We start from the raw sequence: 5,084 nt of genomic DNA on the forward strand, positions 1-5,084 counted from the left end.
TGATGACCAAGTGTATTGTCAAATAAGTAATAGTGTTTTGAAATTATTATTATTATTTTTTTAAATCTCTGAACAGTAGATCTCAACAGTGAGCCTGACATATTCAGTAAACCATGCTGTAAACAGATGTACTGTCATCCAGGCTTTGTTGTTTCATTTGAAGAACACAGACAGAGTAGATTTAGCATGATTATTAAGGGCCCTCAGATTTTTTGGAATGACAAATGAGCACTGGCTTCAACTTAAATCCATCAGCTGCGTTGGCCCCTAGCAAGAGAGTCAGCCCGTCTTTCAAAGCTTAGAAGCCGGTCATTGACTTCTCTCTAATCATGAAAGCCCTAAATAGCATCTTCTTCCAATAGAAGGCTGTTTTGTATAGGTTGAAAATCTGTTGTTGTTTGCCACCTTCATCAATGATCTCAGCTAGATCTTCTACATCAACACGTCCTGCTTCACCATGTACTTTCATGTTATAGGGATGGCTTCCTTCCATAAACCTGATGAACTACCCTCTAATAGCTTCAAACTTTTCTTTTGCAGTCTTCTCACCTCTCTCAGCATTGATAGAATTGAGGAAAGTTATGACCTTGTTCTGGATTAGGCTTTGGCTTAAGGGAACATTGTGGCTTATTTGATCTTTTATCCACACCAGTCAAACATTCTCCATATCAACAATGAGGTTGCTTCATTTTCTTATTATTTGTGTATTTGCTGGAGTAGCCCTTTAATCTCCTTAAAGAACTTTTTCTTTGCATTCGTAACTTGACTAAGTGTTTGGCACAAGAAACCTAGGTTTCAGTCAGTCTTGGCTTTTGTTACGCCTTCCTCACTAAGCTTGATTATTTATAGTTTTGCTTAAAAGTGAGACATGTGTGACTCTTACTTTCACTTGAACACTTAGAGGCCATTGTAAGGTGATTGATTGACCTAATTTTAATGCTGTTGTGTCTCAAAGAATAGGGAGACAGAGAGAGAGAGAGAAGAGAGAGAGAGAGATAGGGTTCTACAAATGGCTGATTCATAGAACAGTCAGAGCACAAACAAAATTTACTGATTATGTTTGCCATCTTATATGAGTGTGGTTCTTGGTGCTCTAAAACACAAGAGTAACATTAAGGATCTTTGATCAAAGCACGTCATAATAGATATAATAGTAATAATAATAATAAAGTTTGAAATATTGCAAGAATTATGAAAATGCAACACAGACATGTAGTGAGCACATGCTTTTGGAAAAATGGCACTTATAGACTTGATTGACATAGGATTGTCAGAAACATTAGACTGTAAGAAAATAAAATATCTGCAAAGCACAGTGAAGCAAAAGATGATAAAATGAAGTATGCATTTATTTTATGAGTAATGGTAAAGGGTGGCAAGCTAGCGTGAAACAAGCTGAAATAGGATACTGACACCAGGCACTGTAGTTTTGGAAATATTTTCCTATTTAAGCTGTCTTTTTATAAACACATAAAACTTCTTTTGCAGAATTCTTACTATCATAACTCTTCCTTATGTGGACCCAGTATTTTAAAGAATACTGTTATTGTAGAAACAATACTTCCAAGTGCTTAGTGGTAAAGCTGTTGAGAGTAAAATGAATTTTCGACACCTATCATAGAATGTTGTATAAAAATAAGGATTTTTTGGATCATAATGTGATCACTGAGTTTTAACAAAATGAATCTCTCTCTCATTCTTTTTAACTTCTCCATAGATTACACAAAGATACTAAATACAGGCAAAATTCACTAAATGTATATGTAACTTTACATGTGTTTCCAAAATCACTGAGCAAAGAGGAAAAAGTGTGGGCCACTGAAAGTATATAAGGAGAGTAAGTGGGTGAAGAAAGCAAAGAGTGAAAGAAATAAGAAATTCCATTATATCAAGAAGAAAAAAATAGATGTGTGGATATAGATTTAAAATTCTAGTTTCTTTAAATACTAATTATATTGCAAATCCTCTTAGTTATAAACATTGCATTCATAATATATAGCAAACTTTTTTTTCTTTTGGAGACAGAGTCTCAACTCTCTTGCTCAGGCTGGAGTGTAGTGACACGATCTTGGCTCACTGCAACCTCTGCCTCCTGGGTTCAAGCAATTCTTCTGCTTCAGCCTCCTGAGTAGTTGGGACTACAGGCAAGTGCCACCACATCTGGCTAATTTTTTGTATTTTTTTTAAGTAGAGATGGGGTTTACCCCATTGGCCAAACTGGTCTCTATCGGGGAACCAGCCCCCAATATTTCAATGTAGGTTCTTTTCTATTTTATCTAAGTGTCGGCTAGTCTGAGAAATAAAGGGAAAGAGTACAAAAGAGGGAAATTTTAAAGCTGGGTGTCTGGGGGAGACATCACATGTCGGCAGGTTCCATGATGCCCACTGAGCTGCAAAACCAGCAAGTTTTTATTATGGATTTCAAAAGGGAAGGAGTGTATGAATAGGGTGTGGGTCACAGAGATCACATGCTTCACAAGGCAATAAAATATCACAAGGCAAATGGGGGCAGAGTGAGATCACAGGACCAGGGAAAAATTAAAACTGCTAATGAAGTTTCATGTCCCACTGGGCATGCATTGTCATTGATAACATCTTATCGGGAGACAGGGTTTGAGAGCAGACAACCGGTCTGACTAAAATTTACTAGGCAGGAATTTCCTCATCCTAATAGGCCTGGGGGCGCTATGGGAGACCAGGGTTTATTTCATATCTTATCTACAACCGTATAAGATAGACATTCCTAGAGCGGCCATTTTAGAGACCTCCCCCTAGGAATGCATTCTGTGTCTCTGGGCTGTTCCTTGCCGAGAAAAAGAATTCAGCAATACTTCTCCTATTCAGTTTTGTAAGAAGAGAAATATGACTCTGTTCCACCCAGCTCCCAGGCAGTCAGACCTAATTGTTATCTCCCTTGGTCCCTGAACATCGCTGCTATCCTGTTCTTTTTTCAAGGTGCCCAGATTTCATATTGTTTAAATACACATGCTTTATGAACAATTTGTGCGGTTAACACGATCATCACTGGGACCTGAGGTGACATACATCCTCAGCTTACGAAGATGACGAGATTAAGAGATTAAAGTAAAGACAGGCATAGGAAATCACAAGAGTATTGATTGGAGAAGTGATAAATGTCCATGACATTTTCACAATGTATGTTCAGAGATTGTAGTAAAGACAGTATAGAAAGGCGTAAGAAAGTATAAAAGTATGAATTTGGGGAACGAATAAATGTCCATGAAATCTTCACAATTTAGGTTCTTCTGTCACAGCTTCAGCAGGTCCCTCCATTCGGGGTCCCTGACTTCCCGCAACAGGTCTCAAACTCCTGACATTGTAATCCACCCACCTCAGCCTCCCAAAGTGCTGGGATTACAAGTGTGAACCACTGCATCTGGTGATATATAGCAAACTTTTGATGCCAATGATTTTTCACTTTTCAATAGCTTTTAATGTTTTAAAAAGTTTTTCTCTAATATTAGCCTATAATATTATTTCTAATATTATAAACTTTCACCTTAAAGTGTTACATATAAAACTGCTTAACTGTATGTTTTCTGATTTTCAACTGTTAAGGAACTAATTCTGCTATTTTCTTATTTTAAAAAGAACCATGGATTCAAATGAAAGAATATTAGAATTCTTTTTATTTAACACTATTATTTAGTTGTGTTTCCTTCCATGAAGTTTCCAGTGTCTTTTAATAGATTCTTTATTTTCCTGCTTTTCACACAGTTCAGTGGGCATGCAATTACCTGCTATCTATACTTGCAAAGAAACAAACTATTGGAAAGTTATAACCTATTCCTGTTACTTTTCAGTAATTTAAACAGAATTACAAGGAACACATTTAAGTCTATATTTGAATCTGAATCAGATGTCTCTACAGTGGAAAATATATGTGGACTTGATTATATATGTTAAACTATATTAGCAGAAAACAATCAGTTCTGTTTTGTGCCATAGTCCTAAAAATGTAGCTGGAGATCTTTGCATTAGAATATATAGTCTGCATGCAAATACAATCTTGACACAAGAGCTTAAAAAAACTAAAAATGTAAGTGCAAAGTAATAATTCCTAATATAGCTGGCCTAGAAATTATGTGTACCATTTTTAAATGATTTAAATTTATTTGCTTTGCAAAAAATAACATTTTAAGTAACTGCTCTTTTATCTCTTGAGGTCAGAATGTCTCTGTGTGTGTTTAAATTGGCATTGAATCAAATTTACCTCAGGATTGCAATAAGTCACACATTTTTATTTAAAGATACTTTAGTCCATTTGAATATAATGACTTTTTAAAAATTTATAGAATTTAAGAATATTTTTAGAGCAGTTTTAGGCTTATAGAGTAATTGATCAGAAAATACTACGTTCTCTTAATCTTCTCCTCCCTACAACTTTCCCTATTATTGACATATGACATTAGCATTATTATGGACATATGACATTTGTCATAATGTAATTAAAATTGACTAACCAATATTAATGCATCATTGTTAACTATCTATGCATATCTTGGTGCATTTAATAGTGTCCCACATTTTTCTCAGGTTGTGTTCAGTTTTCTTCATTCTTTCTTTTCTTTACATGTGCATAATTGACGTCAGTCGATCTTCATATTGTTGATTCTTTTGTTAGTTCACAACTATTTTTTAGCTCCTCTAGTGAATTTTTTATTTTAGCTACAACACCGTTCAACTTCTTTTCATTTGTTTCCTTTTTATAATTTCTATGTATTTATTTATGTTCCTATTTAATGCAACATTGTCACCATGCCTTCCTTTAACTCTTTAAGAAAGGTTTTCTTTAGTTCTTTAAGTGTGTTTGTAGTGGTGCCTTTGAAAATTCTGCCTATTAAATCAGATATCTGCACCCTCATTCAAGCAGTTTTTGTTGTCGGCTATTTTTCTTATGTATGTGTCACAATTCCCTGTCTCATTGTGTGTCTCATTACTTGCCATTAAAAGTGGATATTTTAGAAAACACAGCAATTCTAAACATTGACTTTTCTAATTAGAATTTGCTGTGGTTGTGCATGTCTTCATTTTTTTTAATGAAGTCTATCCACCACTACTGC

The sequence above is a fragment of the Mandrillus leucophaeus genome, unplaced genomic scaffold, assembly GCF_000951045.1.
Source record: "Mandrillus leucophaeus isolate KB7577 unplaced genomic scaffold, Mleu.le_1.0 Scaffold635, whole genome shotgun sequence".
Taxonomy (NCBI): domain Eukaryota; kingdom Metazoa; phylum Chordata; class Mammalia; order Primates; family Cercopithecidae; genus Mandrillus; species Mandrillus leucophaeus.